Raw genomic sequence first — 21,873 nt, 5'->3', positions numbered from 1 at the left:
CAGACAAGACTCCACATTTATGCTTAAGGTCAACTGCAACTTTCACAGGCCTCAATACATTTTTGGTATCCAAGACAAATACTTCCCAGAGATCTAGTGTGGCACAGTCTTCCTATTCCGATTTAGAAACTGGCACTGCTCTCAGGTTGTAAGCTGCAACAGCAGGTAGTATTTCATCCCCAAATAAATCGGTATCCCATTATGAACAGGGGGGGGAAACCTCTATGGCCATTTAAATTTTCCTTTTGCCTCAGACTATTAAGATCAATAGGCTATGAGAATAAATGAAAAGAGGCAATTGAACTGTTTATTTAATTTAAAAATAAAACGAGCTTGTAGAATTTAAGGGATGCTCAAAGCCACCTTAGAACCAGTTGTTGGCCACACCATTAGTACTTTTAAGCAATCAAAAAATAAATAAATTCTGGGTAGACAGCTGTGTCCGCCAACTTTTAGGTGTAAAGAACCCAACATGGCTGAGATATTAAATGTGCAAACTCAGTACGTATAGTTGAAATGCCATATTGTGACTTCAGGGCCCTGCTGCTATGATTTTTAAGAGCTAGCTAAGTGGTATATTAACTGCACACAATTATTTCGCTTGTGAGCAGAAGGAGCAGAGCTTTCTGTTAAAGTTATGGGGCCCATTTTCTTCAGAATCATGCTAGTCATACCACTCCAAATAACTCTGGTTTCCTGTTGCATGTCACTGCTTTTTTGGGATGACCCACCCAGGGCAGCATCAACTTGTTGTCTCTGTCTCAGCTTCTTTGAGGATCAATTCATATTTATTTACTTACCTAAGTCAATGAAGGCAACAAATACTGACTCTATAACAGCTTCCCCCATCCCCTCTCTCCTGTGCAGTGCCTGGCAATATATCAAGGTCTTTAAAAAATACATCAAACCTGTGATGTTGACACGCTAGCAGCTTGCAACAGCAGTTTCTCTGCCAATGCAAACTCTTGCTTTTTAATAAAGAATTTAAACCAGAGAAGTTAAACATTCATTGGTCTTTCTTCTAGAGGAGGAAGTAGAAGTTTGAATTGGCTCTACAGCTACCAGCCCTCTTCTTTAAAATAGAGAATATTCTTCTGTTGAGCAGAGACCGGAAAATCCTGTGCTGAGCTCCAAGAACGTAAGCCATTAAATAAGGCAAACAAAAACCCACCAACCTCCCCTATTTTACAACATTTTATTTAATACAAATAGCCATACATTCCCCTCTCTTTTTAATGTTTTCGTCACTCGTGCCTTTCTCAAAAAGTAATTAGCACTTTAGCTTTAACCTCAGTAACTCTGTCACAGTAATGTAGCATATATGCAGAGTGTATTATTCTATATCTGCATACAATAATAGAAAAGCATATTTCCAGCTTTAGGAAAATATGCTAGTTCCTTTTGCTTTCTGTAAGGCCTCTTTGTGTATTTATCCAGATAAACCATGGGAACTCATTATATTTATAAGCAGCTATTGTGGGTAAAGATAGCTGGTATGTCCACTACTTGGCTGTGTTTAGAAATGGACAACTTTCCATGACTTGATTTGGAATTGGCTTTGTATCAACTCAGGGTGTGCACCAACTATAAGACTTGGTTCAAATCCTGATTTGGCACTTCAGAAACCTTGTGCTTCTGTCCAAAGTGCTTCTGAATCAGTCCCATTCAGCTCAAGTCCACTTTGGAGAGACTGAGAAGTGGTTTGCCTTTCCCCTTCGCTGTTGAGATAAGTGGCTATGACCCTTTTATTTTTGACATAAGTACATGAAACTTGCAGGCAATATTTGCCCCTCCAGAGTGGACAAAGTCTGCCAAGTTACAGGCAAATAGGTAGGGTTTTTTTTTTGTACTGGTACCTTTAAATTTTGGTTTATTTTTATTTTTGGTGTCATGGGAGTTTGGAAGCTGCCATCTTGTGGACCAATACTTTCCTCATTGCAAATTCCCCATAGTTGCCTGCCTAATCTGCTTGAGGAACGGTGGTAGGAAGTTAACCATGAAGCAAATCCTTCCCTCTAACAAAGTTCTACAATAAAGGAATCTGAAAGCAGCCGGAGAATGGTGTTCAAGTGTTTGGTGTTTCTACTAAAATGTGCACAGAGGCAAAAGTTTCCTCTCATCGCCTTGAATAAAGTGATTGCGATACTAGGCTATGGGTAGCCTCTTTCTACACAGGGTGAAATTGGGAGCAGCCTTTCGAGCTTGTGCTCTTTCACCTTGTTCCCTTCCTTGTTCCACTTGCCACGTGGACGAGTGAATGCCCAGACCTGGAGAAAAATCACCTTTATTTGAATGGTAGATCTCTCCTGACCTGAAATACGAAAATCCCTTTCTGTAGCATCTTTGATATATAGTTCGGGAGATATCCCATGTCAAATAAAAATGGTGTGGTTCTTCCTAAAATATAAATGGGGTGGGGGAAATTCAGTAAACTGCTGTGTGTGGAGGGCATAATATTTGAATGCCTTCGATGTCTTGCATGAAATAAAAAGGGAAATAAAAAAAATCTATGTCTTGCCTGAAATGAAGAGGGAAATAAAAGATGCGCTGTACTTCTTCTTCTTCCAGTCCAGTCTAAAAGCATCTGAAAGAGCTATTTCAGCAATGTCCGAACAGCTTTGCAGCAGTCCATCAGCCCTGCCCAGTGCCACCTGAATCAGGTATGGCATGGAGTTTTTCGTTCAGACTTTCAAAACAGTGTATTTTTCTGAATTTAACTTCAAGATGGCTGCATCAGGCTTTAAAAGTGCAGACTAATGTACAAAACCACACATTTTACCCATTATAGGATATAAAAGGAATGTTTCCTGTGGTGGAAATAAATAGGATGGTTACCCACCGCTCCATTGATTTTAAGTTCTACAGTAAATTCATGGGAACTGCAGCTGCTCTGCTTCTTTGAAAATCTGGCCACTGTTCCAAGTCCCAAAGGCCATATCCTGTACATACCTATTCAAGTGCTTAACCTTAGGCACCCAGGTTTGAATTTTCTCTCTCTCTCTCTTTTTGCATACATGATCAGAGGAGTTAATTTCATTGTTATGAGCCCACTATTCAAAAACAGCTATGCCACCTTGAAGTCAAGCTGTACGTCTAAAAAATCTAAAATACTTTCATTCTACAACAGAGAAGCTCTAAGATACTGAATCTTACAAAACATCAAAGTACTGGTGAACTGGGGAACACTTTGTATTTTGATTCTTTTAAATGTACTTTTATAGTAATAACCAGTAGCAGGGAAATTGTGATCAGGATGCACTTTTCAATGTTCCACTGACTTGGTGGCCCTCTCCTGGGCTTCTGTCATGATGTCACCATACCCCTGAACGTGTGACCTTACAAAACACACAGGCCCCCAGCGATCCGCAAAAACTCTGTCCCATTGTGCTTCATCCCAAAATCTAAAACTAACTTTAGCTAACTCTGAAGTGAAATATTGTGATTTATAACAAAAAAGGTTACTTAGGGAAGTTGGATACTAAATTGTTCGGTTGGAATCTTTATCCTTTGATTATGTAGTTGGCTGAACAAAGCATTTTGATTCATTCTGTTCCAATTTAATTCCCCTTTGCAAATGACCTGATAGCTGACCCATTTTTTATGCTTAGTATCCCCAGGAAAACAAAAAAATATATAAAAATACAGTGATCCTTGTTAATCATGACATTTTTATATTTCATGTTCCAAGCCTTTGGTTTAAAAAAAAAACAGGAACAAAAGTTATGCAAATAGATGAAGCCTTGCTATATTCTCTTAGTAAAATTCAGCATTAAAATTATTAAACTTTCACTCAGAGTGAACATAGTATTTTAATAGAATAGCCAAAGAAAAAAAAGCTGTTCCTTCTTACTCTATAAATTGCTTTATGTTTTAACACACTGCAAATTAGGACTTTAAGTAAAGCTTCATTTTTCTTTTTTCTATATGCAAGGTTTGTTTAAGGTAGGTTGGGGTTTTTTTAAAAAAAATTGAAGTAAGGCATGTTTTTCTTTCAGTATTACATTATGCTAGCTAAGAAAGATAACGATATATATTTGATTTGACATTTTAATGACTATGCAATTCTAGCCATGTCTACTCAGAAGTAAATCCTATTGCTTTCAATAGGGCTTATTCCTAGGTATGTGGGAACAGGCAACTTTTGTCTGAATTAGAGTATGTCTGGACTTTGGTATCCAGATAAAACTTAATAGCAGCTCATAGGATGAGGCCTACATACTGGTATGTAGACACACAACCCCAGAAAAGTTTTTGTCCTTGGATGCTCATTTTTTTTCTGCTGCTTGCCAGTACTGTGTTGATCACACCTTCCCCACAGCAGGCAAAACATTTGTGAACATTTGGTGATATCACAGCAGCTCAGCCAATGGTGAAGTAGGATTCAAATGTGGCAGGCAGGCAAACAGCAGATAGTTACCACCTTCATATTTTATGTAGGACTTTCATTGTTGTTTAGTTGCTTAGTCGTGTCTGGCTCTTCATGACCCCATGGACCAGAGCACGCCAGGCACTCCTGTCTTCTACTGCCTCCTGCAGTTTGGTCAAACTCATGTTGGTAGCTTTGAGAACACTGTCCAACCATCTCGTCCTCTGTCATCCCCTTCTCCTTGTGCCCTCCATCTTTCCCAACATCAGGGTCTTTTCCAGGGAGTCTTCTCTTCTCATGAGGTGGCCAAAGTACTGGAGCCTCAGGATTTGTCCTTCCAGTGAGCACTCAGGGCTGATTTCCTTAAAAATGGAGAGGTTTGATCTTCTTGCAGTACATGGGACTCTCAAGAGTCTCCTCCAGCACCATAATTCAAAAGCATCAATTCTTCAGTGATCAGCCTTCTTTATGGTCCAGCTCTCACTTCCATACATCACTACTGGGAAAACCATAGCTTTTACTATATGGACCTTTGTCGGCAAGGTGATGTCTCTGCTTTTTGAGATGCAGTCTAGGTTTGCCATCACTTTTCTCCCAAGAAGCAGGCGTCTTTTAATTTCGTGACTGCTGTCACCATCTGCAGTGATCATGGAGCCCAAGAAAGTAAAATCACTGCCTCCATTTCTTCCACTCCTATTTGCCAGGAGGTGATGGGGCCAGTGGCCATGATCTTATATTTTTTGATGTTGAGCTTCAGACCATATTTTGCGCTCTCCTCTTTCACCCTCATTAAGAGGTTCTTTAATTCATCCTCACTTTCTGCCATCAAGGTTGTGTCATCTGCATATCTGAGGTTGTTGATATTTCTTCCGGAAATCTTAATTCCGGCTTGGGATTCATCCAGCCCAGCCTTTCGCATGATGAATTCTGCATATAAGTTAAATAAGCAGGGAGACAATATACAGCCTTGTTGTACTCCTTGCCCAATTTTGAACCAATCAGTTGTTCCATAATGTTGGACTAAATATGCTAATGAAAAGTGATGTTTGGGGGCCATGTTGTGCTCCTCATAGAAGTTGCTTTGCAGGAGGCATCGTTTCCTAAAAGTATTCTCCATTATACCTTTTGCTTGTCGTTTCTCTTTCCACCCAACCGTAGCCCACTTCCAGGAAGAAAACTGCAGCACTGGCTGGTTGTGATACGGCTTCTTGCTGTATCAAGAAACACTTTGGTACATAACAAAGCTGCTCAAAGAAAAAGACACACACATATCCAAACCCATTTTTCTCGTTTATTTTTAACCTTTTTTAAAAATAGAAAATTGGCTGACCACGGATTTATGAATTAGCAAGTCCATTATAATGATGAATGGAAATTACCATTTAAAACCTGAATCATTCATCAGACTGCTCGCTATGTGTCAGGTGACATAAGAATACATGAATACTTGTCATCTTAGTATTTCCTACCTGATAGTTAAACTTGCATGAACTTTAGACTTTAGTACCAAGTGCTGGCTAATATAAATTAAAAAACAACAACACCCAAATATAAAGTAATTTTACAGATAGTTTCAAAGGAGTAAAAGGGAACATGTAGAAGACAATGTCAGTAAGGGGGGGAAAGAAGCATTCTTCCCACCCCCAGACAAAAGAATCACAGAAGTCTCTTGGTTTTTCTCAAAATAGAAAGTCCTGTTGAGTCCCTAGACCACCTTTATGGTTGAGGACTTTTACTGCCAGATTGATCTGTTCACCATCTTTCAGCGAGCTCCGATTCACAACAAAATATTCCATAAATGTTCCTTCTAGGTTTCTGCAATGAGCAAACACACCATATTCCAAGTGATAAGAATTTTGAGAGAAAAGCTAGCCTCCGAGATGATAGCTCGATGACATCCCACCCACATTCAAATACGATTTCTACCGTAGGCTTAGCAGTTCATAAACTGAAGCCAACTTTCAGAGAGATCATTTAAATTGTGAAATGCTACCCAAAGACTGAGGAAGAAAAGACTGTATATTAATCTTGGCAGCAGATGGCAATTCTAGATCCAGAAGCTCAATGGTGTTGAGCTGAATGGAACATAACAAGTCTGTTATCCTAACAAAATGCAGCCTTCGTCTCTCAGAGAGCTAGAAATGCCCTCTCGGTATATGCATCCAATCATAGAAGAACATAAAGAGACAGTTAAACTGAGTAATGTTGCATAACTAAATGGCGAGATTTTCAAGTGGAATATAAAACCTGAAAGTATTGTTTTAATCAAAGATCTGATGGTCTTGTCAGTGCTTCATTATCCTGATGCAGTGTGTGGGTTTTTTGTCCCCCCCCCCATTTTTCCTCTTCCAAATACTAATGTTTCTGCAGATACATGTAGGACCCAGTCCTGCTTCCTCAGCATGGCCTAATGAGCTTCCTCATAAGACTTCATCCCAACCCTCCACTTCCAACTGGATATGCCAGCGTGCTGGATACACCACAATTCAGTCACAGCAAGTAAAGGGGATCCCACTTTGAAGGATCCTTCTCTAATGGTTCTCCATTATATTTTTAGAAATATCAGCCACATAGGTAAAGGTAAAGGGACCCCTGCCCATTAGGTCCAGTCGTGACCGACTCTGGGGTTGTGGTGCTCATCTCATTTTACTGGCTGAGGGAGCCGGCATACAGCTTCCGGGTCATGTAGCCAGCATGGCTAAGCCGCTTCTGGTGAACCAGAGCAGTGCACGGAAACGCCGTTTACCTTCCCGCCGGAGCGGTACCTATTTATCTACTTGCACTTTGAGGTGCTTTCAAACTGCTAGGTTGGCAGGAGCACGGACCGAGCAACGGGAGCTCACCCCGTCACGGGGATTCAAACCGCCGACCTTCTGATCGGCAAGTTCTAGGCTCTGTGTCCCATATCAGCCACATAGCCTGATATTATTATTATTATTAATTTTGTGTGAGGCTGTTTTTGCTACTATTTTGCGGGGAAAGCTTTATTAAATTGAATTTGTGCTATTAATTTGATTTCCCACCACCATTTTCTTCTTTGCCTCATTCCAAACCAGCTAAAGACCACTTCCAAACCGCTGTGGCTTAAGAAGAGCCATGAGCTGGTAGCCAGTAGTTGAGACAAAAGGTCAACGTCAATAAACATGTCATGTGCCAGAACCAAGGGGGAGGCAGGAAAAGGTATTAAAGCAGCTGTGGTCAGGTCCAGAAGTCAGGACTGAAGGGTGAAGCCAAAAGTTGGACTGAAGGGAGGACTAGAGAGCAAACACAGTGTGGACACAGTAACAAACCAGAGGTCTCTCCAGACTGGTGTTGGAGGGTATGCAAAATATTATTGCATACCCTCCAACATTTCTCCAATGAAAATAGGGACGTCCTATTCCATAATAATGATTAATTTTATTTTTATAGCCCGCGCATCTGACTGGGTTGGCCCAGGCACTCTGGTCGGCTTCCAACATACACAAAAACATAACAAAACATTAAACGTTATAAAGCTTCCTTATACAGCGCTGCCTTCAAGATGTCTTCTAAAGGTTGTATAGTTACTTACCTCCTTGGCTTGGGGCTCGTCATACCCTCCCAACATTTCTTCGATGGAAATAGAGATGTCCTAAGGAAAAGCAGGACATTCTGGGATCCAATCAGAAACCAGAAAGGCTTCTGTAAATCTGGGACTGTCCCTGAAAAATAGGGACACTTGGAGGGTCTGCATCTTGGTGCAATGATAGTGCATTAGTGGTGGGTTTATTTTGTTCTAGTTTGTTCTGTCATGCTTCCCCCGTGATAACAGGTTATTGCTCTCCGGAGGGTCTGTAACACAACAAAAGTGTTACACAATGGAACACAGATCAGCTTGTGAACTCATAGCTATGCCGCTCAAGTCGCATATGTTCATTTCACTGTATTACCTGCTAGCTCCGATCCTACAATAACAGGTTACTGCCAAATGTTATGCTCACAGGATTGAGCCAAAATATGTAATTCTGTGTTGGCCAAAATGCCAAAACGCCATGTGGTGGGAATGTAGAGAAGTTAAATTTTTTTGGGAAATGATATATAATGAATTGAAAAAAAATGTTTAAAATGACATTTGTAAAGAAACCAGAAGCATTTTTGTTAGGGATTGTAGGACAAGACCTGCCAAGAAAAACAAAGAAATTATTTATGTATGCGACAACAGTGGCAAGAGTCTTGCTAGCACAAGGGTGGAAGAATGAGGAAATCCCAACGAAAGAACAATGGCAAGAAAAACTGATGAGCTATGCGGAATTGGCCAAATTGACATACAAACTACGTGATAAGGACAATTGTGACTTCAAGGAAGAATGGGAACTTTGTACAAATTACCTAAAAAGACATCAAAATGAACTGGACTCCTTGGCAGGTTTTGAATAAGCATCCACAAAATTTTTAGTGGAACACACCCTAGATAAGGCAAGGATATGTACAAGTTTATAACACACAGAGAATAATATGTGCAAGGAAATCAGAGGGGAGCTAAAGGAAGTCCTTAGTGGAAGGGAGAGGGAGGCATGGGGGGAGAGGGGGAAATAATGTAATTGTTTATTTGGACTGATAATTTGTTATGCTGAAATTGTTTAATAAAAATATTTTTTAAAAAATAATATTGCCAAAACGCCATGATCAAGTAGCTTTTTCAGTCTAAAGCCAACTACACTCTGCAGTTCTGCACTACTCAACGGTACTGTGAAAACCCTGGCTATATTATGCCAGCTGATACAGCTGCTAACCCCTTACTAACATAGCGTTTTGGGTTCCTTTGTGGTGCCTAGTTCTTGCATCCCATTCTAAACATTTATATCCTTGAAACACTAAAAGAGAACACGTGAGTGACTCGTATTTCTCCTTTTGCATTTCCACTGCATCCCATTTTGTTCCTATTTTGCAAGTTACAGCGTGGCCTGTGCTTATTGTGGTAATGTTGGTCTAGGGCAAAAATGTGAGAAACTGCAGCTTTAGGTCAGATGCATATATATATATATATATATAAACATGTCACCCGTTACCTTTTCAATGAAAATAGAAACCAAAAGGACATAACGTTTGGGTGTACCTAGCCTAGGAAAAGCTTAGCAAGGTAACCAGGTAAGGACTTGCGCTCAACCCTCTCTAACAGGGTTGAAAACCTTGAATAGCAGCATTTAGCATAATACAGGCTCAAATAAGCAAACTGGTCTTCATTGATGTGTCAAACTGGAGGCCTGCATCTTCCAAAAACTGCCTCTGTATGTCAGCATGTGAAGCTGATCTTTCCCAGCTGATGCTGGATTCAAGTTTCTTGGAAGCGTTTTTGGTGGAGATGTGCCAAACAACCTTAAAAAATAAATCAGTTGCAGTAGAACAGGACAATCCCCCAAGGCTCAGAGGTAGGGTGAGTGTTTTGATACATGCATTACTAATTAACTGTGAAAAGTTTTGAACAGGCCCAATATCTGTGTGTGTGTGTGAGAGAGAGAGAGAGAGAAAGAGAGAGAGAGAGAGAGAGAAGTGCAATAGCTACCTTTTATTTGAAAGGTCATAAAAGGGTAGAAAAACAATTCCAACCCATGAAGTTAACCATACCACAATTTTGGAATATAACCTTTCGGTATCCCCCTCCCCCCTCCTTTTTTTACAACATGTGATGCTTCATGTCAAAGACAGTATTCCATATCATAACTCATTTGACATAACTTCAGGTGATGCAAATTTTTTATAACACTTGTTTCTCCTTTTACCCCTCCTCCAATATATATATTTTTTTCCAGACAATAATGACTTCAACCTGGAAAAAGGCTTACGGCTCAGTCAGAACTAGCCTAAATCTAACCTTCAGTTTGGAGTCTTGGATAATGAGGTAAAATATGTATTATTCACTCGACTACCTTTGGACTCAAATGACAAAAGGGAGTGAATATTCCAGGCCCAACACATTCTTAGTTTAGGAATCTCAAGAGACATTTTGCAACTGTGCTATTGCAGCTTGATTTTTGGACAGTGAGGAAGAAATAATGATACTTTTCATGGATTTTAAAAGGTGTTTCTATGGCTCTCTGGCAGCCTTAAACAAGTCTTAGCACTGGTAAATAAATGAACTGTTAAGCCACTTTAACATCTAAAAAATAAGCTGCAGGTCCATTATCATCCGAACATGTTTCACTCTTCCCAGTGTCAAATCTCTAGGCTGTAATTCTGAGGTAAGGTGAGTTTTCAGTTCAACCTTTTCAAGTAGCTCCTTACAGAGCACGAAATGAAAGAAAACAGTTAATCTTAAACAAAAGAATATAAATAAATGCCACATGAGTGTTCTCGTGAATTAGTTTTGCTAATGTTAATTAGAATGCTCATTTGTCCAGAAAAAAACCCCCATGGCAGATGACTTTTGTTTGCAGTTGGATTTATCGCAAAGCATAATATGACAATCGTGTACACTAGAATCTAGTTTACTAGCCATTGCAATATCTGGATAATCTTCTAGTTCCAGTTTATAAATACATCACTCTTTTTTGCTTCTTCTTTCAGAGAAAACTGTCTGTCAAATACAAGTATGGATACATACTGGACTTCCCCACTGTTGTTTGATTCACAGCTGAGCAAAGTGAGGTAGCCCAGGTAATGTTGTGTAGGCAGGGCAATGTTGCACATCAATAGAAGCCTCTTAAGTACTTGTCAGGTGTAAATCAATGTCATCATCGACATGGGGAAGGACCTTTGCAGAAATGCAATAGCTGTCCTTTTCAAAGGAACCCTTAACACCTCCTTTATTGACCCAACTCATGCCCAAAATGAACAGCCCTTGCTTGTTTTCTACAAGGCACATCCACACATGACATGCGTACAGTAGGGCTGAGTGTAAGGGCTTGTCCACACTGGAACAAAATGTGAACCTCCAGGCCAGTGCTGTCCCAGACATTTCCCACTTTAAATAAGAACACACACACCCTGCCCCGATTCAGACTTTCCAAGGATCGAAAGTCCCCATGTTTTAAGGGAGGGGGATCTGGGACAATAATGGGATGGGGAGCATGTCATATTAATGGGAAGGCAGGCAAATGCAAACCCCACATTTTTCTCTGGTGTGGACAAGCCCTAAGAGTCTTAAGAAACACCTGTTTTCAGAACAAGTGGGTATGGGAAAGATGGTGTGAAATGGAGAGAAGCGGAGGGGAGAGTTGCCTAAGCTCCCCCCCGCCCCCAGCAAACACTGCTTCTCATTACAAATCACAATCTCGGGAACCCATCTGGGAGAAGCAGTTGGGAGCAGAGAAGTGGTTTTAAGAAAAGGGATCCTTCTGCCACTTTCCTGCTCCACGTTGTCCCTTTTTGTGGAAAAGGAGCTACTGGGGAGTTGTTAAGTGTGTTTGTATGCATTGCCTAGTCTGATCTTCTCTTACGCTGTTATACCGTCCAAGTTTGATAACATGCAAAAGGCTGGTTAAAGGGGTCAGTTGCAGATAATTACAAAGACTGCTTTGAATCAGAGGTTTTCAGAACAGAACAAGTTACCACCTTCCCACAAAGATGCCATCATGATGCACAGCACATCAGAGTGTTCACCCAGGGATTTTTTTTTTATTTAAAGGCAAACATTTATTGAATACATACTCATACTCAACCCTAAAGGACATTGTTTTCATTCACCAAACAAACTAAAGAAACTCCCTGCCCTATACTTCTTTGGTTTCCGTGGTTTGGCTACCCACGTGTAGGACTCTGAAGGATTCTGAAAGCCCTTGATCAGATAAAGGTAAACATGTGTCCTGTTCGCAAGATGCTGCAAGACAATCTTTATTCGAAGATGTGAGATTCTTACTGCTTTGAATAAATGTACACAGAAGCATGTGACTCTTCCAAAATCATAAAAGGGAAAACACCCTTGAAAATAATGCCAGCTATATACTGTCCATCAAAAGGATGTTTTAAGAGAAGAGGGGTTTAAACTGCAGAACCGAACACGGCCAGTTTGGAAAGGTTAACTTTGCTCGGCTAAGGTGATCCCTTCGGTGGTGGGTACTATTACTAAGATTCTGTAGTTATCCTCCGCACTGAATAAAAAAAAATATTCATGCCTTTAGGGGTTGTAGGGTCCTTGCTGTGATTTACATAACTTGCTGTCAGCTGGCATGGCAGACACCAATTATAGGGAACTTTGGAAAGGCGCTACCTGTAGCTCTCAGTGGAAGCCATGTTTCTGTTGTATTAAATCTGTACAGAAATGACAGTGGGGGGAAAGGAGAAAAATAAATGGTGCTGTGAATGTTACAAGTAAACCTTTGGGAACAACAATGTAAGTAGGAGAGTGATACAGATAATGCGGTTTTGCTTAGTGTAGCACTGAATACCCAAAGTCAGGAAAATGGAAATACAACACACACACACACACACACACACACACACACGAATATATATAATAGTCACTCTGCAATGTCAACTGTGCCAAGTAAATCCCTAGAAAGCTTAAAGGAATGTTACAATTTTGCTTAGAATGGAAAATAGGTTTGACTGGTCAGGTAATAAATTAACAAAAAAATAAGTTAGTTACCCGAGTCTTATAATTGCTGTTCATGTTGCAATATGTGTCCAAATAAGACACTGGATAGAAATTAATTTCACCCATGCAGATCTTAGAGCGGGGGACCAGGGCCCCCCAATTATTCATGGACTTGACACCTGATCATGGATCTACTTTCCAAGGAGCAGCCACTACCTGCTAGATCCATAGCCACATTTTCAGATCCAGGTATCTTTTCTTCTCCCCTGCCTTGCTTCAGTCCATTGGCTCATAAGACAATAAGTTGCTGAGTCCTTCCTCTGTTCCCTGAATAGTGCCATCAAGACCATGGCAATGAGGTAGAAAGCTCTTCCCAATATATTGTTATGAGTTTGTAGGTTCCAGACACATAATTCCTGGGTTTACTAAGTGTTAGAATTTAATCAATTCTTGGAGAGTTAAACTGGAAGTCAGACTCTTAATAGCTGGACTCGGCTTCCTGAGTTCAGGAGATTTCCTGAGAGATGGGCCATTAACAGAGAAAAACACAGGGAGATGGACCATTAGCTAAGCAATGCCTGTACCAGCTGGCAAATGGGTGGACCCTCTCCTGAGCTCTTGGATGGTTAGCAGATACAAGTCAGAGTGGAGAACTTTAGGATCTCAGTTGGGGATGATATGGGCTGGAGGAAAATAGTTGCAGTTGGTGGAATGCGGCAAGCTGGAGAGAGCATGCATATTTTTGAATCCAAGGCGGCTGTGGCTATGGAAGAAGCTTTTATGGGTGTCAATGCTGTAAGCATCATATGCTCTGGTTGTATATATGTGTAAATAAACCATATATCATAAAGACACCCCAAGCTCCACTGTGCCTCATTCCCAAAGGAAACACGAACCCTGAGTAAGAACACTGAAACATTGCACCACTTGGAGATTGGGGTGGCATGTAACAATATCGTTCTAGACTCATGCTTCGGGTTTATTGTTACAGCTGATAGGAAATAGCTCGTTGTGCTTCTAAAATTATTGCCTGCCAGAGCTCTAGCCACACTCCTCACTCTTCTGAGGACTGCTTCATCTTTACTTTTCACACTGCTTTGGCCTACAATATCTCAATTGCATCCACTGGTTTTCTCGGTGTCTTCAGTACAGTTAAATTCTATTGAAAAACTGCAGAAGCACAGTACTTTTACCCAGAGTGTTTGGCCCCTTTATACCCAGCAGATCAACTAACTTTTTAAATAGAAAACTGGGGTTCTCCCTGACCTCGGAAAAGGCTGGAGAAATCTATTCTGATCTCCTCCCCGCCCCGCTCCATGTTTATGAACGAATCCTGGTGAGCTTTGCAGTCTAGGAGAACTAGAGGCAAATAATTTTATAGAGTGTTTTTGCATATGTTATTAAGATTCAAGCCCTGATTCTCTCTCCCCCCCCCCACAAGAAAACATTATAAATAGTGTCTCAAAAACCTGTGATATCCACTTTGTTAAGTGTTGGGTTCAAGAGATTAAGGGCAATGACTGGCATATAGTTCACTTTTATTTCCATCTCGCTGCAACCTCACATCGCTATACATCTGTTTTGTTGATTCAGAAGAGCACTTGAGCGCCTTTACAGTTGATTTTGACAAGTGCTACAATTTGATATGGGTAGATAATTCTTGCTGAGATGATTTCGAAGTACAGAAATTATAATTTTGAGTAGATATTACCTTTCTTTATGATCAGAAATTTCATGTAATATACTGTGCACTTAAGCATCTTAATCACATTTTTTCTCCCTCTTTTTTATAAAAAAATACATTACATTATTTTCATCTAATCGAGCAAAGTATTGCAAATTAAAATATTGTTCTAAATATATCTGGGTCCCCTCCCCCTTCCTCCTGCTTGGTGAAGAAGATCCTTTAAAGAAGAACAACAAAAAAGGAACATTAAAAATGTTCATTCCTAACCTTCTCTTCAAAACTATTTGGTTTGGGATTTAATTAAACAGTAAGACATGACAGACTGTACAGGAGGGCTCATTAATGCACACCTTGGGTGCATTTCACCTCCTGCTTCTTACACAGCTGAGGTGTGGATTAATCAGCGCTACCCCTTGGCCCAGAGCATTTATTGTGATTATAAAATGACCACTTGGAAAAAAAATAAAACAAAATGTTCTAACGCCAGGAAAGATCATCCATCATGCCTGATGATTAGGAGTTAAAAGCAACATTAAAAGGAAGAGGGGGAAAAAGCTGTTCATGTTTTATGCAGTGGTGCAAACAGAGTTTTCCTCCTGTTTGGAAGAACTTTATGATTCTTCAAAAGCTTTTTTTGTTCAATGGCAAAGCATAATCAAAGATGTGTAACAGGACAGCTTCACATTAGATAGTGGTAGTATAGCCTATTCATCCAGAGTAGATGTGATGGGAGAAGCCACATTTGCTTAATCATCCCATTTATATATAAAGCTGACAGTGGGACTTATGCAGGTTCTTGTTTGTTTATATGGCTCTGGGCAACTATGCCTACAGGACTGCCTTTCCCCTATATGAACCTGCCCAGACCTAAGACCATCATCTAAGGGCCTCCTCTGCACTAGTTCCCTTTTTATAAAGTGCTCTCCCAAGGGAGGCCCGACTGGTGCTAACCTTGTCATGATATGACAAGTGCCATGCAAAGGTGGTTTTTTTGGTGCCATGCAAAAGTGTTCCCCCCCCCCTCTGGGCATTGGGTAGCACAACATGATACTGTACAGCTAAATCTGTTTTTACTATGATTTCAGCATTGCAATTTTTTTACTTTGGCTATAAATAGCTTCAGGACTTTTGTGTGTGTGGAAAACAATGTATACATATTCACCCAACCTTACTCCACTGAAAAATATTGGGAAATAGAACCAGTAGCAACAGTTCTCAGCTATGTTGACCGAGTGGAAAGGAGGCAGCCTGATAATTACCTGTGTGTCAGCAGACTTGATCGAAGGCCCCAGATGTTCCTTCCAGAGAGGACTATGGAAACTGTTCCATTCGAAAAAGAGAGAACTCAGCTTCGAGATTTGTAAGTTGAAAACTAGTAAAGTTCCCAGCTGTTGGTGCGCTGCTGCCGCTGCCCCACACCACAAATTTTCTCTCAAGAGGAATATAGCCCAAAGCTCAGAAAATGCTAAAAGGGACTTGTAGTAAAAGCTGCTCAATTGTGGAGAAGTGTTCATGGTCCCCAAAGAGCAGAACAGAGGGAGATAGTAGCTGGAGGGGTGGGAAACAATCGTCAAAAGATAACAAAGGAAGGAGAGGGCTCAGAAAGCTGTGGGAATTGCACAATGGTATGTACCAGGGGAAAAAATTATTAGAGCAGCAGGGTGGAATGGTGTTTTGTTTTTTAAAAATCTAGATCCCAGTCATGCCTCAACAATCAGGATCTGATCGCATAAAGCTAGTGTGGCGTAATGGTTAGATTGTTGCACTATGACCTGTGAGAAATCAGGGTTCGAATCCCCACTCATCCATGAAGTTCACTGCGTGACCTTGGGCCATTCGCCATCTCTTAGCCTAACCTACTTCACAGGGTTATTTTGAGGATGAAATGGTGATAAGGAGGACTGTGTACACCACCTTGAGCTCCTTGGGCAATAAAGGTAGTATATAATTTTTAAAAAATCATATAATTTTTTTAAAATCATATATTTTTTAAAAAATCATGGGAGCAGCTCTGGGAGCAGTAATGCAAGAAGCTGTGTCAGTAAGAAAACTGCAAGCATGAACCAGTGCTACTGAAATAAGTTTTAAATACATTGCAGATGACTTTATACTTTTAAAGATACTTGACATTAATTTTTTTAAAAAAAATATTGATTGGGAATGTTTTTTTTTCCTTGTTAAAATTTCAGGGGGGAAATGTTAAGGCAGTGTATTGTTAATGATGGTGTTGATGTTGATAATGATTGATGTTGAATGATAATAATAATAATAATAATAATAATAATAATAATAATAATAATGTCGTCCCAGAATTGACTTTGCTGGTTCTTTTTCCTCATAAAAGAACTACACCCTGTGCTTTATTTGCTATTGTTGCTTTTTTTCTGAATGAACATAAAAATGATGAGCTAGCTTTTAGTGATTTATTCTTTTTGCACTGCACTTTGCTTTTTCTACAGAGTTTAGAGTGCATAATTAAAATCATATCACTGATTTGTGTCCAGCTGGATTGTGTGGTGTGTTTTTTTTACTCATGTGAATAATTTCCACACAGATAAATAATCTTGCTGAGGTCCATTGGACTTCCCATACGCAAGGGCAGCGCGGGTAGTTAGTGTTTATAAGATCAATCTTGGAAATAGCAACGCACAGGCAAAGCAATGCACTGTAACTCATGCCTAGCTATAGATACATAATATATTGCTTTGAACGAAGTCTCCTCTTGTGTTACATTTGTATTCATATATGTCAAAAATGCAACGTTGGTTCTTTTTAAAATAAATTGGAAGCGCTAGTCTATAGTGTATGATTATTTTATTAACTGATAAATCAGCCAGCTCTCAAGGGCATGGGGGAAATAGATTTATTTAATTTACAAATAAACTGTATCCATTCAGCATTTCCTTCCCTTGTTGGAAATGTATGTTGTAGTGTTGCTTGCCACTGAATCTCTTACGCGGTGCAAGATTCCTGGGGTTCCAGGTTTCCTTTTGGAAATGAGGCATGGCAGACACTGTGGCGTCTTTTTGATATATGGTTTATTTACACATATATGCAGTCTGTGCCTACAATGGGGTCCACAGCATCAACACCCCAAACGGGTCTTGTTTCCCCCTAGCCACAGCTTTTGATTCAAACACACATCAAACATTGCCCTCGAATGCTGCTCTAGACTCTCTCTCCAGCTTGTTGCTTTATTACTCTAGGTCACATTCCTAAACACTAAACTCTGGCTTTTGTCCTCCTCACTATCTGTGAGCTGAGGGAGGAGCGCCACTCATTTGCCATCTCCCACAGAGTCCCTTCCTTTGTTCTCCTTACACCTCTTACCAGGAGGCTAGCCGGGCTATTCCCAAAATTAGAAGCCTCGGTTAGATCTTAACACTTGCTGGATCCAGGGATTACAAGAGTCTGCAACCCAGTTTAACATCTCAAACCCCAGAACAGTACTAACAACCACAGGTGCTTAAGCATTTTCTCAGATATCAAAGCAAAAATGGTGCTTCTCGACCCTTTTTAAACAATAGCACACAAAATATGAAAGCGGGCACTTAACTGTGAGGGGCTTGAAGCAGTGGTGTAGCGTGAGTTGCCAGTGCCCGGGGTAGCGGCCGCATTCAACTGCCTAATGGCATCTGTGTCACCCAGGAGAGTGTCACTGCAGAGATGAGAAAAGAAGAGTTGTCCCTTTGTCTGGAGAGCTCACTTCCTGGTTCGCATGGAGAAGCCGTTTTTAATGGAGCCCAGTGACAAAAGTGCGCAGCTGTATTAAGGAAGCAGCGGATGTTGAAATTTTGCATCCCTAACAATTTTGCGCCCAGGGGAACCACCCCTGTGCCCCCCCACTACATTAGTGATTAAATTCCTTTGGTCCTGTGTTGCAGTTTTCTGCAAACAATGCTGTCAGGTACTATATTCAGTTTCATGATTGGCATACTTGGCCGTTGGCTCTCTGAGTTGTCCCCTCATTCTCAATAAGGTTTTAAAATGTAGCTATTTTAATGTTACGAAAGTGGTTAGGGCAAACGAAACTCAGAGCAAGGAGGGTCTGTCAATTACCCAAGCATTCGGGCAGATGATGTCATTGCTCCTAGTCTGGAAAAGTCCCCTCTGTTCCCTCTCCACTGCACCACTGGTTGTTTGACAGAGGCTTTTTTGGGTGTGTTCCACCAGGTTTCTAATATATTTAATATATTAACTTTTAGGAGCATTTCCCTCCTTTGTGTGCCTCTTCCATGTGAGGTCTGGAAGGTGGCAACACAAGAACAGGCCTTCTCTGTAGTGGCTCCTCATTTGTGGAACGCTCTCCCCAGGGAGGTTTGCCTTGGGCCGTCATTAAATAATTTTAAGTACCAGGTGGTGCTATTTTCAACCAGGTCTTTGACTGGTTTACATTCTACAGCCTTTTAAATGTGTCTGTGGCAAGGAGGGCTATTGTTTTGATGTTTTGTTTTACTAATAGCCAACTAACCAACCAACCAACTAACTAACTAAGCAAACCTCCTCCAAATGTCATTTTCACGTGCCATTCCCCCCCGTGACTCTTTAGTCTTTTTTTTTAACTTACTGCCTCACATGCTTTTGTAAAAATGCTTTTTTGTAAAAATGCATCTTGAGAAATCCAGGTGTATAGATACTTGCTGATTCCATAAGGAGTTGTGTGGTAAATAATTTGATTAATAATGGCCATGATCCAGTCCAGATAAACCACATTTACGTCCCATCACATGCTTATAGTGTCGCATACTTCTTCCGAATTTAAAACAGCTCTATGCCTCAGATCGGTATTTCATTGGCTTTATGGATAGGTAGTCACTAACACCTGAGAATTTCGCCAAAGAGTAAATGGGCATTTCATTTCAGTCTATATAGTCCGGTACTCTGCTGAGTTAAGCTTGAGCTACTGTTTGTATTTATCTTGCTAATACACGTTTGGCTTCATTTGCTAATTCATACTAACCGATTTAACGGCCATGCTAACAACATGGGATAAAGATAGTATAAATGATAAATCCTTATACCTCAGTCTGTAAACCATCCTCTAATTGAAGAATATTTCATAAATGATATTTTCAGGAATATAGTTGCTGAACTATGCTGGCTGTGCCCATACCTGCCCCACACTTGAAGTCATGTATGCTGTCAGGTGTGTGACAGTGTTTGTGGGAAGTAACAACAACAACAACATTAGATGCTGTTAGGGGCTGGACTGAGGAGGAATGGTGGGGACCATCCCCCCCCCTTCCCTTGAACCTTCTCAAGAACAGGAGGACAGTATAGATTTAGAACAGTGGTTTGCAGAAGGGCACAGTTCAGAGGCTGCAGAGGGGAGAAGCTGGGAAATATTGGAAGAGGAACAACAGGAAGAAGCAGCAGCAGGGGAGAGACAGCTGACAGATTCAGTGTCTTGGGAAAGCATTCCTTGACCCTCCCCCCCCAGGACCAGGCGTGCATTGAGGGTAGTAGAACAGAGAGCTCAGAGGGAGAAAGCTCATTTTAGCCAACACAGGGATGACATAGAATAGGGGAGACGTAGGGGGGTGGGACTTTACTTGGGAGCAAGGTCATTATTTAGGGAAGGCTGCATTCCTTTGTCGCTCTCTGTGAATTATTGAATAAATTGCTTGGTAATACAGTGGTGCCTCGTGTTAAACTCACTTTATGGAAGTGAGAGCTGGACCATAAAGAAGGCTGATCGCCGAAGAATTGATGCTTTTGAATTATGGTGCTGGAGAAGACTCTTGAGAGTCCCATGGACTGCAAGAAGATCAAATGCATCCATTCTTAATGAAATCAGCCCTGAGTGCTCACTGGAAGGACAGATTGTGAAGCTGAGGCTCCAGTACTTTGGCCACCTCATGAGAAGAGAAGACTCCCTGGAGAAGACACTGATGCTGGGAAAGATGGAGGGCACAAGGAGAAGGGGGCGACAGAGGATGAGATGGTTGGATAGTGTTTTCGAGGTTACCAGCATGAATTTGACCAAACTGCGGGAGGTAGTGGAGGACAGAGGTGCCTGGCGTGCTCTGGTCCATGGGGTCACGAAGAGTCGGACACGACTAAACGACTAAACAACAACAACAACAACAAGTTGCTGAAAGCCAGCATGGGATTTCCTGGATATATCCAGAATAGCAAATGTAGCATAAGTGAGTGGTCTCCCTGTACGTTTGTGGCATAATACTGCATTCTGGCAATGTTCTCCATTGGGCATAACCTGCCCTGTTCTCTGACAGGAAGGGGGTGCTATTGAAGTCCTTGACTTCGAGGTCTTAATCAGGAAGCATGAGCGAGAAGTGCTTTCTGTTTTAATACTTCGTTTCTGCCATCCGAAAAGGGAGCCTGCATATCGTCCCTGTGGGGATACATGTTGCTCTCCTCACACTGGGAAATGGAGAAGCCCAGTTAGCATCCAGCTTGTCAGTCTAGGCTCCTGGTTGTTCCTTTCTGGCTGTGCCCATACCTGCCCCACACTTGAAGTCATGTATGCTGTCAGGTGTGTGACAGCGTTTGTGGGAAGTCACAACAACAACAACATTAGATGCTGTTAGGGGCTGGACTGAGGAGGAATGGTGGGGACCCCCCCCCCTTCCCTTGAACCTTCTCAAGAACAGGAGGACAGTATAGATTTAGAACAGTGGTTTGCAGAAGGGCACAGTTCAGAGGCTGCAGAGGGGAGAAGCTGGGAAATATTGGAAGAGGAACAACAGGAAGAAGCAGCAGCAGGGGAGAGACAGCTAACAGACTCAGTGTCTTGGGAAAGCATTCCTTGACCCCTCCCCCCCCCCCGGACCAGGCGTGCATTGAGGGTAGTAGAACAGAGAGCTCAGAGGGAGAAAGCTCATTTTAGCCAACACAGGGATGACATAGAATAGGGGAGACGTAGGGGGGTGGGACTTTACTTGGGAGCAAGGTCATTATTTAGGGAAGGCTGCATTCCTTTGTTGCTCTCTGTGAATTATTGAATAAATTGCTTGGTAATACAGTGGTGCCTCGTGTTAAGTACTTAATTCGTTCCGGAGGTCCTTTCTTAACCTGAAACTGTTCTTAACCTGAAGCACCACTTTAGCTAATGGGCCCTCCTGCTGCTACCGTGCCGCCGGAGCACGATTTCTGTTCTCATCCTGAAGCAAAGTTCTTAACCCGAGGTACTATTCCTGGGTTAGCGGAATCTGTAACCTGAAGCGTCTGTAACCCGAGGTACCACTGTAACTTTTATAGTTTCTCTGATTCTTGGCTGTCACCGTGGGAGGGATCGGATTCCCCGAAGCCTGACAGATCTGTTTTCTAAAGATTGCATAGTTACTTACCTCCTTGACATCTGAT

General features: G+C 41.3%; 1 long non-coding RNA gene across 4 annotated transcripts in view; it reads left to right on the top strand.

Annotated features, from left to right (window-relative positions):
* LOC128422840 (uncharacterized) overlaps nt 1-21,873 on the top strand; it is a 48,427-nt gene that overhangs the window by 19,305 nt on the left and 7,249 nt on the right. For 3 of the 4 annotated variants that reach the window (XR_008332605.1, XR_008332604.1, XR_008332603.1), the window contains exons 4-5: nt 10,138-10,226; nt 10,892-10,981. This is a non-coding gene — a long non-coding RNA (uncharacterized LOC128422840). Of the gene's footprint in view, nt 1-10,137; nt 10,227-10,891; nt 10,982-15,820; nt 15,908-21,873 lie in introns of all 4 variants that reach the window. The other variant, XR_008332606.1, reaches the window with a different exon arrangement.

Source organism: Podarcis raffonei, chromosome 10 (assembly GCF_027172205.1).
Source record: "Podarcis raffonei isolate rPodRaf1 chromosome 10, rPodRaf1.pri, whole genome shotgun sequence".
Lineage (NCBI taxonomy): Eukaryota > Metazoa > Chordata > Lepidosauria > Squamata > Lacertidae > Podarcis > Podarcis raffonei.
The sequence above is the reverse complement of the archived record's forward strand: the minus strand, read 5'-3'. Positions and strand labels throughout refer to the sequence as shown.